Source organism: Mirounga leonina, unplaced genomic scaffold (assembly GCF_011800145.1).
Source record: "Mirounga leonina isolate KUSES-001 unplaced genomic scaffold, KU_Mleo_1.0 Mir_127, whole genome shotgun sequence".
Taxonomy (NCBI): Eukaryota; Metazoa; Chordata; class Mammalia; order Carnivora; family Phocidae; genus Mirounga; species Mirounga leonina.
In genome coordinates this window covers 25512573-25526354 of record NW_023270316.1, presented here as the reverse complement: position 1 = coordinate 25526354, position 13782 = coordinate 25512573, and the positions used below count along the sequence as shown (strand labels likewise).

At 39.0% G+C, this 13782-nt stretch overlaps 1 pseudogene; it reads left to right on the top strand.

Moving 5' to 3' along the window:
- The first annotated feature begins 5142 nt into the window (after window positions 1-5142).
- Window positions 5143-7232, top strand: LOC118009139 (annotated as a pseudogene).
- Window positions 7233-13782: the final 6550 nt, after the last annotated feature.

Sequence of the window (13782 nt, the reverse complement as noted above, 5' to 3'; positions counted from 1 at the left end):
TATACATACATGGAAGGAACACATAGAACTGCCTTTGATCAGGATGCCTGGGTGGCTCAGTCAGATAAGTATCTGCCTTTGGCTCAGGTCATGATCCTGAGATCCTGGGATGAGTCCCTCATCGGGCTCCTTGCTCAGTGGGGAGCCTGCTTCTCCCTCTGCCTGCCGCTTCCCCTGCTTGTGCTCTCCCTCTGACAAAAAACAAAAAACAAAAACAAAAAAAACCTGTCTTTGAAAAAAAAAAAAAAAAAAAAACAAACCTGTCTTTGGTCACATATGACAATCGTCTATGTAGAAAACACAAAAGTATCAACAAATAATCTGGAACTAAAAAACAATTATAGCAAAGTTAAAGGATACAAGATGAATACATATAAGTCAACCACTTTTCTATAGTATATGCAGTAATGAACAAGTGGAATTTGAAATTTCAAACGTTCCCATTATATTAGCATCCCAAAATTAAATACTCAGGTATAAATCTAACAAAATATGTACAAGATCTATATTAACAAAACTATAAAACTCTAATGAATGAAATCAAAATGCTAAATAAATGGATAAATAGTCCATGTCATGGATAGGAATACTCAATATCATCAAGATGTCAGGTCTTCCTAACTTGCTATAGAGTCAGTGCAATCCTAATCTAACTCCCAGAAAGTTATTTGTGGATGGCAGCAAACCAATTCTAAAGTTTAAATGAAGAGGCAAAGATCCAAAATAGGCAACATAATACTGAAGGAGAAGAGCAAAATTGAAGGGCTGATACTACCCCAACTTTAAGATTTAATATAGGCTATCATAATCAAGAAAGTGGGGTATTAGCAAAAGAACAAATTAATAGATCAATGAAACAGAATGGAGAGCCCAGAAACAGACCTACTAAATATAATCAACTGATCTTTGACAAAGGAATAAAGGCAAAATAAAGATAGTCTCTTCAAGAATGGTGCTGGAACAACTGGACATCCACATATTTAAAAATATAGAGATATATCTAGGTATAAAACTTATACCCTTCACAAAAATATCAAAATGAATTACAGACTGGGGCACCTGGGTGGCTTAGTCAGTTGAGTGTCTGATTCTTGATTTTGGCTCAGGTCATGATCTCAGGGTCATGATCCAGGGTCTTGAAATGGAGCCCTGTATCAGGCTCTGCTCTCAGTGGGAAGTCTGCTTGGGATCTCCCTCTCCCTCCCTGCCCTCACTCTCTCAAGTAAATAAATAAATCCTTAAAAGTGAATTATAGACGTAAATGTAAAATATAAAACTATAAAAGTCCTGAAAGATAGCATAGGTGAAAATCTAGATGACCTTGAGTATGGTGCTGACATTTTTGACACAAGGCATGATTCATGAAAGAAATAATTGATAAGGTGGACTTCATTAAAATTAAAAACTTCTGTGAAAGACCATGCCAAGAGAATGAGAAGACAAGCCACAAACTGGGAAAAGATATTTTAAAAGACGTATCAGATTGACTGTCATCAAAACATTAACAAAGAACACTTAAAACTTCACAATAAGAAAACAAACAATAGGACAAGGACCTTCACAGACACCTCACAAAAGAAGATCTACAGATGGCAAGTAAGCATATGAAAAGATGCTCTGCATGATATGTCATCAAAGAAATGCAAATGATACCAATGATGAAATACCACTACATACGTATTAAAATGGCCCAAATCCAGAAAAATGACCACACGAAAAGCTGACAAGGATGTGGAAGAGCAGAACTCTCATTCATGGCTGTTGTGAATGCAACATGGTACAGCCAGTCTGGAAGATAGTTTGGCAATTCCTTACAAAACCAAACCTACTCTTACTATATGATGCAGTAATCATGCTCCTTTCTACCTCCCAAAGAATTTGAAAATGTATGTCAACACAAATCCTGTGCATGGATATATATGGCACCTTTATTCATAATTGCCAAAATGAGGAAGCAACCAAGATGTCCTTCAGTAGGCAAATGGAGAAATATACTGTGATATATCCAGACAACGGGACATTATCCAGCTATCATATACATTTAGTATCCAACTAAATGAAATTAGCTATCAAGCCATGAAAAGACATGGAGGAATCTTAATGGCACATTAGCAAGTGAAAGAACCGATCTGAAAAGTCTCCAGTGAAGGGTATTGATAATGGGGGAGGCTGTGCATATGTGGGGATAGGGAGTATATGGGAAATCTCTATCTTCTCAATTCAGCTGTTCTAAAACATAAAAACTATTCTAAAAAGTAAAGTATTAATAATAATAAAAGCTAGTCCTGAAGAAAAGTGGATTCAAGATGTGCAGAAACATGAGAGACCTATGGGGATTGTTCTCATAAGCTTTCCATAATCATAAGCTTCTTTAGGACGTCTTTAGACCATTAAGTAATAACTAAACAAAATTTTGCGAGCACTGACTTCTCAAAACATCTGATTTTGGCTGTCATCATATTGCACACAAGTGGTAGCTGAATTGTTTCCAGGTTCAGTTTCCCCAGAAGCAGAGCCTAAAAGAAGGATTATTGAGAAAATCATACAGTGATGGAACTCTGTCAGTAAAAGAGATAGGGTGTGAGGGATGCAGGATTAAGCAGAAAAAAAGCTAGATAAAGATTTGATTTCTGTGGATCTCTAGCTTCAGTCTGACCCAACAGGGAGCATGAATGGCAATATGAAGTTGTCAGACCGTGAGAGACGGTGGCTAGCTTTCTGTACCTCCGTATCTGCCAGTCTTTGGCTTTATGCATGCTCAGGAGGAGCAAAAAGCTGAGATATTTCTGGTGGGTTTAGGCAACTCAGTTTAGCCAAAACCATTTTTCAGGGTAAGAGTGCAGCATTGAGCTACGATCAACCAACACCCACAGCAGCTGAGAGATGGGCCCTGCAACCCAACAAAAAAGATATGGGGGGGGGCGCCAACCTCGTTTGCTACAGATTATATGATGGCTTTAAGTAACATAATTAGACTCCAAATAGAGTAATCATAAACTACCTTAGAAATTGATTACATAAGTAGTCTTAGCAAACATACATGTGCCAAATTCACCCATAGACACAAACATGTACACGTGTAAACACGTATGCACAAACATGCATATAGCGTTTTAGAACAGATATGGAATACAAAACAAACATATATTTAATTGAAATACATTTGATTTTATGTTTTATAATTTGTGAAGCATTTGAAATTAGAAGGGTGACTGATTTACCTTTATTATTTGGCTAGGGATTCTAGAGCTAATGCCTGTTTATTTTTATTTTTTTCTCACACATTCCCTGCAGCATATTCTGGCAATGAAAACAATTTTAGATACAATTAGCACTGCACTCAAGGTTGTGATAATTATTATTCAAAAGAATCTTGTAGCATATAAATATTTAAATTTCATACTAAGTATTTTAGCTTTGTGGCTTTTAGCAGTCTCTTTAAATTGGTGCTCATATATTCTTTGATTTTTTTCCAATTTCAGAAACAAAATAGCTAATAATAGTAATCATAAAATAACTTTGCTTTTCGAGCTTTCTTTAAGAGTCCAGCATCCTAGCAGGTGTTGTTGAGTCTTTAGAAAGGAAATAGAAATAGAAATTAAGGAATAATAACTATTTAAAATACAACAGTGTTGTTTCAGAAAAAGTTATTTCCCTTTTTAAAAACTTAGGCAATCTTTGATCAAGATTGTGGTACTCTTTTATATTTTATTCTACTGGGGCACCTGTTGATACATAAATTTAAAATCTCAGTACACATCTGCTTTAATTATATTGGTCACAGGGCATTCCTTTGGTGATGGGCAGGATGCTGAAGGTGCCAAGATGCAAACATTCCATTGTCACAAATTTAATGGGTGCCCAGCAGACAAATTCCTTAGACAGTGGTGAAGGTCACTGAAGATGCCCTTCATTTTTGCTGAAGTTGTCAGACTTCCTTTTCATCAAGTGATAACTATGTTTCATTGAGTGGAGGATTTTAATTTGGGATGCAAATTTGAATTACTGCATGAGAAAATTGTATGTATTGTGACCTAAATGAGATCTGTTTGAGATATGTTTGAGGATTTCATCACTGGCCACTCTTTGGGCAAACAGAATCTTACATATTTCCTCATGCTGCTCCAGTTCATCTTCATTAGGTCCAGTGACAGAGAGGCCTTGAATGTTGTTATCTTCTCAGGTAGAGAAGTGCATACTCTCTTTCATTAGATATTTTTGGCTTGTCAAGACAGTTGCCAATGTCCCTCTTTTCTGTGAAAAGTACTGCCATCCACAAAGACAGACTTACACCAATTGTGATTATATTACATGTCCCTGATTCCCCCAAATACAGTGAATCAGTATGGAATAGATATATGCTCATTGCTAAAGCCATGGGATTCTCTAGAACTTGGAATGGGAACTCAAAGCAAGCAACCACTCTCTCTGCTGGTATCTTGCATGGTAAAGACAAAAACCTTAAAGTTACAGAGACCCATTAAGCTGACTATATGCAACAAAAAGCATATATGATGGGATAATGATAGAGACTGTGTTTTTACATTTTTTAGATTAAAGTCTATGTTGACTGTTTGGAATAATTTCTTTGTTATAGAATAGTGCTTGGGATTAAGAAAATTCCTGGCTTTTTTTGTTGGACAAGTGTATAGTGGGACGGTGATCTTTAAAAGTCAACTCACTTGAGTAACTTAGAAAAGTAATCGGGATTGAAAATGTGCACTTTATGTTGTCCATCATATTTCAAATTAAAAGCTAGCTTTTATGCATCAGAGGACAAAGATTGTTTGTGAAACATTACTATCCCCAAGATTTCCTTCTCTGTACCTCCTACCAATGCACTCACCTTCACTTCATATGCTATCTCAGCAGGATAGAAGGGACTACCTGGATACAATTAATTCATAGCTTTTCCTTATAGATATCTGACTGTATTATTGGACTTACTCTAAGAATCTGAGGGCACAATGTGAATTTAGTTCTAAATCTGTTGGACCAGAGAGCAGAAATAATTAGTTCATGTTCATAAACTGAGCAATTCTAGCAATTAGGATCATATTAGCAATACAGTTTTTTTTAAATCTGTCTGTAATAGGTAATTATCAAAGGAAACAGGAAGTGAACTAGATGCCTCTCTAGGGCATGAGCCCAGGCAAGAGCGCCCACTGCAGCTGCTTCTTTGAGGGACCTGTCAACCATCCCACCCCGGATGTTGCCACTAGTACCAGAAGGGAAATAACCTTCCAGCTGCCTTTTTGGCTGTCAGCACCATCAGGAAAGCTGATGGGACCTGCATGCACACGAGCACATCTGCCTGTTCTCCATGGGATGAGGAGGACATCATCCCATGCTGCCCCCTATCAGCAGCCCTGCCACTCAGACTCTGCCATCTGGCTCACCTCGCTGCACTGAGTCTGGCATGTCTCTTCATTCCGCTTTCTTGCTGCCCAAGGCAGAGGAAGAACAGGAGCCACTGGTGTTTGCAGAGCATCCCTTGAAGAAGCCCTGCACTGGCCGTACTGCAGTGTTTTCAAGGACCCTGTGACATCATGTGTGGCACACGTTCTCTCAAAGATGAGCCTGGCAGACACAGAAGTGTCCTATGGGCAACGCCGAGCTGATGGTGGTGGTGAACAACTTGTTGTGGTGGAGCAGATCCAGGAGCTCTTCATCCAGTAAGCTCAGTCCCTGGAAGGACCACAAGAGCAGCTGTGACAGACCTGTGCAGTGCCCCCCAAGCACCAGCTGCCTACTTTTCCTGAAGATGAACCTGGAAGCCCAGCTCAAGGAGTGTGAACACATCAAGTGTCCCCACCCTAAGTACATGATTCACTAGGAACCAGGACACATACGAGACATACCTGCAGACTTGCTACTTTCAGGCCTGAAGGAATTCCTGCGGCAGACAGAATACCACTCCAGGAAGGCACATGGTACTAGTGTGGAAGAGCCAGGAGCTGCTTTCCTGAGCTCTCTGCTGGGCAAGCTCTAGGAGAAGCTGGTGAAGGGCATCAAGATCAAATTTGATATCCTGAATGAAAACCAGCAAACTCAACAAGAGCATCATGGAGTTTCAGAGGGATGTGTCCATGTTGACAGACCAGCTGTCCCGCATCAATGCATGCCTCAACATGGGAATCCTACGAGTCCCATGACCTTCAGCAGATCTTCAGTGCAAAGGAATTTTCCTGCGCTACCAGGGCTCTGTCTTGTGCCTTTGCTTCCATTCCACAGGTGACCTGCTTTTCAGTGGCTTCTCCAACAAGACCATCAATGTGTGAGACACATGTACCACCTATTAAGTGCCAGAAGACACTGGAAGGCCATGATGGCTTTGTGGTAGCATTCTACATGCTGGGTGCAGGTTCTATAGCAACTCAGAAGACTATACCATAATCTTGTGAGACATCCTGCAGAAGATGAACACAGTCCTGGCATGACCACACAATGTGAATGCTGGTTTCCTCACGCAGCATATTCTTCAGAGTCTCTCTGAAGGCCATCAAGGTCTGCAACATCTTGGGCACCCAGCTGAGTTGAAGAAGCTCATGGGCCTCAGCCACTGGGTATGGGCCCTGATAGCTGCCCAGAGGTACCTGTATAGTGGCTCCTACCAGTCAAGATTTGGAACATCTAGACCCTCAACTGCATCCATGTCCTACAGACATCTGGTGGCAACATCTATTCTATCCATGTGGTGAAACACTACACTGTCTATGGCACCTAGAACTCATTCATGTGGGGGCATGGAGTCTAAGGAGCAAGTGTGGACCCTGACAGTCCACAGGTACTGGGTATGCTCTTCATGGTTTACCAGACCAAAGTCTTCAGCCCCTGGTATGACTGGTCCTTCAGGATCCAAAGAAGGAACAACATCATGTGTACACAGATGCTGCTGTGTCACCAGGGCAATGTGACTGTGATGTCTGTGTCCCAGGGCTGGCTCTTCTCAAGGACTGTGGACAGCACTGTGAAGATTTGGACTTGCTGACAGGGAATCCAGACTGAGTGTTGGCTTCTTCTGGGGAAGGCTGGCCACATGAGTGGTCTCAGTGTCTCTGCCTGCTTTGTGGGGACAAGCAGACAGGGCTCAGCCTGCTAGGAAGTGGCCTCCCTGCCCTACACTCAGCAAGCCTCCTTTTGCTTGGTCCTGCCCTCAGTGCTGCCAAACAATGCCCAGTCCCTCTCTCCAGGTGCCATGTTGGATGCTCTCTTTGCCCACCTCCGTTCCCACCCTTTTTACTGTTTCTAGACTATATATGGATTGGATTACTTCCTGATTAAAATAAAAGTTTCACGGAATATGAAAAAAAGAAAAAAAAAGAAATATTAAACTTAATCTGAACAAAAGATTTAAAGTTGGCTTAGGTAGAGCAAGCATCTATCAAGGTTGATCAAACCACAAATTAAAATTTATAATATTCTCTTGGGGTGCCTGGGTGGCTTAGTCATTAAGTGTCTGCCTTTGGCTCAGGTCATGATCCCAGGGTCCTGGGATCAAGCCCCGCATCGGGCTCCCTGCTCCACGGGAAGCCTGCTTCTCCCTCTCCCACTCCCCCTGCTTGTGTTCCCTCTCTCGCTGTGTCTCTCTCTGTCAAATAAATAAATAAAATCTTTAAAAATAAATTAATAAAATTTATAATATTCTCTTGGGTTGTTTGCCTCGGCATGGAGATAAAAAATAAAGTGAAATAGATGAGTTGCTGATTTATGGAAGACATAATTTCAGTCTGAAAATTTAAAGTAATTTTTTTAATCTTTAATGTAACAAAGATTATATGTATCTACAAACATGATAGAACAAATATACCATGGTCATTTTTACAGCCTTTGGTCCTGAAATATGTTATGTATATGGCACATTCATATGTTCTTCAATCATATGGTCTACTTAATATTGTCCAGTAAAAGCTTGTTGCAAATCTAATGTATAATGGAAAATATACATTTGTTAGATAGAGATTGACCTGCTAATATTCATATAACAACTGTATTTAAAGTACACATTTATCCCAAAGGTGGCAGTTTAGCAATTCATAAGTTTTCCAGCTCTAGTTGGCAGTGCCCATAGCCTGACCTAATCAGCACTTTAGAGTTGCATCCAACTAAATCCAACATAGACATCTGTGCTAGCTTAAGCACTATGTGTGGAATTATTTCTGGGTTATGTTTTCTTATGCATGGTGTAAATCTAAGAGCTATTATACAAGAATTCTCTACACAAAAGGGATTCTGATCAACTCTCTGCACTTAGAAATCCCAAACAGTTGGGAGAGAAAATGGATGTTGTACAAAAGATTCAAATGACAACAGCTGCAGACAAGCTGTGCATCTGGCACATTCTGACTCTTGTTATGAGCACAGAGTGCAAGTGACAATTGCTTTTCCTTAATCCTGTGATTGTGGTCTGTACAATTGGAATCGTTTTTCCAAAACTTTTGGACCTCCTACAGACATCTATGTCCTAAATTTCATCTTTCACTGCATTACATCATAGTATTGTCGCAGTATGCCGTGACCCGATAAATTGGTATTTTATGTGCTGCCTCTGTATGCACTTAATATTGATAAAAAGAAAATTACTCATAATGGTAATAGGGTGACACAGACAAAAAAGAATTATTTAGAGGTATAACAGCTACACTCAATTTTTTAAGTGGTGATACATTTTCTTGTTTCAGTTCAACAAATATTTATTACAGCCTACACTATGGGTGAAAGCAAAAATGTAATCCCTGTATTCAAGGAGACAAAAATTACATATGAAACATTGAAATATAATCCAGACAGTACTTCTGTGCTGAGATATTTGGTGCAAATTTTGAGTTTTATAGATGTTCTGAAATGAAGTAACTAAGGGTATGTATAAGGTAAATACACCTGCCTTTATGGTAGCATTTCTCATAGCCAATCACGATAGCTACAATTATTGAGCACATACCACTTACCAGACACTATATATTAACTCATTTAATTATCCCAAGTACTGTAGGAGTCATTTCGTATTATTAGGCCATCAGGTCACAGATGAAAACCACAGTTTGAGAAGGTTAAATATGGCTCATTATTCCTTGCACTAAATGCAGAAAGGATTCAAGCCCAGGCCTCTATGATTCCAGAGTTCTTTTTCTTAAGCCTTTCATCATCTTGCCTAATCAGGCACTCTTATGCACAATATGTGCCCCCCGCTTCCCCCCACCTTTTCGGAGATATAACTGACATATAACCTTGTGTACAACATGTCTATTTGATACACTTATATACTGCAAATATGATTACCACCGTAGTGTGAGTTAACACCTCCAACACTTCACATAATTACCTTTTTTTTTTTTTTTGGCTGAAAGCACTTAAGATCTCTCTTGGAAGCTTTCAAGTATATAGTACAGTACTGTTATCTATACTCAATGCTGTATATTAGATCACCAGACCTTAACAACTGGAAATTTGTACCCTCACTCCCCCTCCCACTCACCCACTCCTTACCCCTGCCAGGCCCTGATAGTTATCATTCTACTCTATTTCTACAAGTTTGGCTTTTCCATAGTTGTTTTGGATTTTTTTGTTGTTGTTGTTTTGTTTTATTTTTCAACATTAGTAGAGAAATTTTGCCACTCAGGGGACATTTTCAATGTCTGGAGAAAGTTTGGGTTTCATGACTGGAGGAGCTGTTACTGGCATCTGGTGGCTAGTAGAAGCCAGAGATGCTGCTAATCATCCTATACTGTACAGGGAAGCTAGCTCCTTACAACAAAGACTTATCCTGTCTAGAGTATCAAACAGTGCTGAGGAGACCTTGGCTAGACAATTCTTTGTTGTGCAGGGTTATCTTGTGCACCATTGTTTGGTTAGCCACACTCTGGCCTCTCTATGTTATATTGCATTAGCATTCCCTCCCCCAGTTATGACAACCAAAAATATCTGCAAATGTTAACAAATATCCCCTGATGGTAGGGTGGATAGCATCCTTGTTTGACGGCTGCTGCCCTGGAGGAATCAGCTCACAGAAAAGTGAGGAAGACAGAGAATTAGCTTTGCCCAGATAGTCATATTTCATGTAACGAAAAGAGGAACAAAGTTCTATTCCTGAAACAGAGCATCAGGGATTCATTTTGCCTAGGTCAGTTCATGGAGTTTTCACTATAACATGGCTGTAAAGTGGATCTTAAGGATAAATAGGGTGACAACAGTTCTAGACAAAAAGGGAATTAATTTCATTCAAAGGGAGAAACCTGTGCAAAGTCATAGCAGAGGATGGAAAATGTGGCAAATGCAGGACTTGAGGACCTGTTCCATGTGGCTCATCAATCGAGTGAGAGCAGGTGTGATGGTAAATTTTATGTGTCAACCAGACTGGACCACAGGATACCCAGACACATAGCAAAACATCCTTCTGGGTGTGTCTGTGAGGGTATTTCTGGATTAATATTTGAATCAGTAGACTGAGTAAAGCCAGTTGTCCTCCTTAATGTGAGTGGGCCTCATACAATCAATTGAAGACCTGAATAGGACAAAAAGGCTAAGTAAGAGGAAATTGCTACCTTATTGCTTAGGCTGGGACATTGCTCTTCTCCAGCCTTCAAACTCCTACTTAGACATTGTTTTTTCTTGGGTCTTGAGCCTGCTGGCTTTCAGAGTGGAACTTACCTTATCAACTCTCTTCAGACATTCAGATTCAGACTAGTACTACACATGGTCTAGTGTATAATCACATAATCACATCATCATGTGAGTCAGTTCCTTATAATAAATCTCTTTAAATCTCTCTCTCATCCTCTCTCTCTTTCTCTGTTACTATATATATTATAAATCTCTTAAAATAAAAATACTTATATATATAAAATATGAGTGAGATTTAAAAACATACTTCCTATTGAAGCATACACATCCTATTGATTCTATTTCTCTGGAGAACCATGGGTAATAAGTGAGAGGTCATATTGGAGAAAGAACAGGCTGGAGACAGAGGCTGGAGTCTGACTACTTGGGCCTCATGTAATGAGCTGAGACATTTTAACTTATTTTTTAAATGATATTTTGAAATATCTTTCCTGAGGGAAACATGAGCTAATATAAAATTTTGATATGTTTGTTATTTTTCATCTGTGATTTGCCAAAATGAAGGATGCCGGTAAAGGATTAAATATGCTTGTTCATGAGTTTATTGATTTGAAGAAAGGGTTTTGTGGCTAGTATAGAGTAGAGCCACGTTGGGATAGGCTGGAGGCTGAATGAAAGCCCCTTTTGCTGAAGATGAGGCAAGAGATGATGGGTATGGGTTGCTAATCATAGAATTAAGGAAGGACAGTTTAGGCAGAGGGAACAACACACAGGAGATATGATAAAGAGAAATATTGGGGTCACAGTTACTCTTCCCTATTCAATATTATATCATACAATTTACTCTTTGTATTCCAACATGGCTTCTTGATTCAAAAAGGTCATATTTGTGTTCTGTTTCATTTTCCCAAGAGCAAAGATAAATCGAGAAAGTTAACAATATATCCATTTTCTTCACTTATATCCTTCCAGACAATTTCTAACAATATATCTGTTTTCTTCACTTATATCCTTCCAGACAATTTTTAAACCATTCAGGTAACATTTAATGTAAGTACATAAAACAAATATCCCCTTCTACTTTGTTTTTGGTGCCAAATATGAGTTTAAAAGAGCTCTCCTGGGGCACCTGGTGGCGCAGTTGGTTAAGCCTCCGACTCTTGGTTTCTACTCAGGTTGTGATCTCAGAGTCCTGGGATGGAGCCCGCATCAGGCTATGCGCTCAGCAGTCTGTTTGAGATTCTTCCTTCCTCTCCCTGCCACCCTGCTTGTGCGCACGCTCTCTCTCTCTCTTTCTCTCTAAAATAAATAAATCTTTAAAAAAATGAAAAAAATAAAGGAACTCTCCTACCCCCAACTGAATACACAGGTTACTTGTTTCTTACACAGAGCAACTGGTTACAGTTAAGTATTTAAAAGAGCCCTTATGGGGGAGGGCGCAGTTTTTTTTCCTCCCTGGAAAAAAATTATGGAACTTTGATAACTAGGCAAATCATTAAGCCAATATCATCCATATTTCTGTCCATGAACTGTATAATGCCATGTCTAATAGGAAAACAAACACAAGAGCTGAATGTTAGGAAGCCAGCAAGGTTTTCGTTTTCTCTGTATTTTATCTGAGTTAACTGAGTGAGGCCAATAAAACCTTTGAGGCAATCATTCCTGAATTATTATATGCTCCCGACTACACCCTGGAGACACATGCACTGACAGAAATACAGGTGGCTGTGGGGCACTTCACTTAATTGGACCAATGTTACGAGCTAACTTTAAGCTTTAGTATGACAGAGATTGTTTCGGCAATTCAGAAAATCTAAGATTTTTACTAACAGGTAAGTAAATAACTGTCTGAATCACACTCCTCATGATCTCTAGAATGGCTGTAGGCAAAAATGTGAATTAAAAGTCTGTCTTAGCAGTTCTCACCTGGCCACCTATCACATTCCTCTTGGTAGAAAAGACTTAAACTGCTCTGTTTACCAACGTGCACGATTGAAAATCGGTGTGTTACTTCTCTAAGTATAATGGTTTTTAAACCTTATTTGTAGTTATAAAATAAAAGGTTCTGTTCAGTTTAAAAGACTCATGTTTTTGAAGCAGGCAGGTTAAACATTTAGCTGGCAGAGGCATCTTTCAGCCTCCCGGGTCACTGTAGCTAGTGCCCTGCCTCCAGGCTTCCCACAGGACAGCAGCTTCCCACGTAAGGCATGGGTGGACCGTGATAAAATGCTATAGAGAAGAAGGGAGAAAGAGAAGAGGTTAATTAGACATTGCAGAGCTGTTGGTGCTCCTGGCAAGTTAGGTAGAAACCATACTTCTGCCCTGCATTCATGTTTTATTTTGGGACTGTCACTGATGCTGAGATTTGAGCTGTGTTTCTGGATTGATGTACTGACCCTACTTGATTTCAGAGCAGGAATAGTATGTTGCTGAAGTATGCATTTTTCATTTTATACTTTCTTCTGAATTATGATTCCATAAGTCATATTTAAAAAAGGTAGGTTGTTTATGAGAAACTGTACGTATACATATATATACACACACATACATACAGAAATATATATATATTTCATCCTGAAATCATGTAATCATGTGAGAGTATAAATGTTTAATAAGATTTGTAACAACGTTAATAATTCATTCTGATATACAGAACAACCTGAAAGAATGTCATTTCAGGCTGATTTTGAGAACCATATAACAAAGCATTTAATCCGGATCCATGGAGGCGAAGTTACCCTCACAACCAGGGGAGAAAATATCCTCTTACAACGCACCAAAGTTTTCTATTGTTTTCATTCTTTATAAATGCTGACATATCAAATAAAGTTCAATCAGGAAATGTGAGGGAATTAATCAATTTTACTTTTACAGGGAATAGAAGATAACTTCAACACTTCCTCATCCCCCAGGCTAACATATTTTAAATGTTTAGCTAATTTAAATGTTAATGCTATTATCCAATAAAAAGAACCAAGGTTCCATTGAGAAAGAGCTAAATCTAAGACTGGGGCAGGAAATATAAAAGATGAGCCATGAACATTTTCTGATGCAAGGAGTGAAGAAATGTTTAAAAAAACATAAATGATGGGACTATGTAAAAGGGACACAGAAGTTAAGTGAAAGAGCTCCCAGTGTCCAAATCAGAAAAAATTAGCAACAAAGTAAATAGAATATTATCAAATTATAATCTACAGTATAAAATGAATATCCATAGATCCA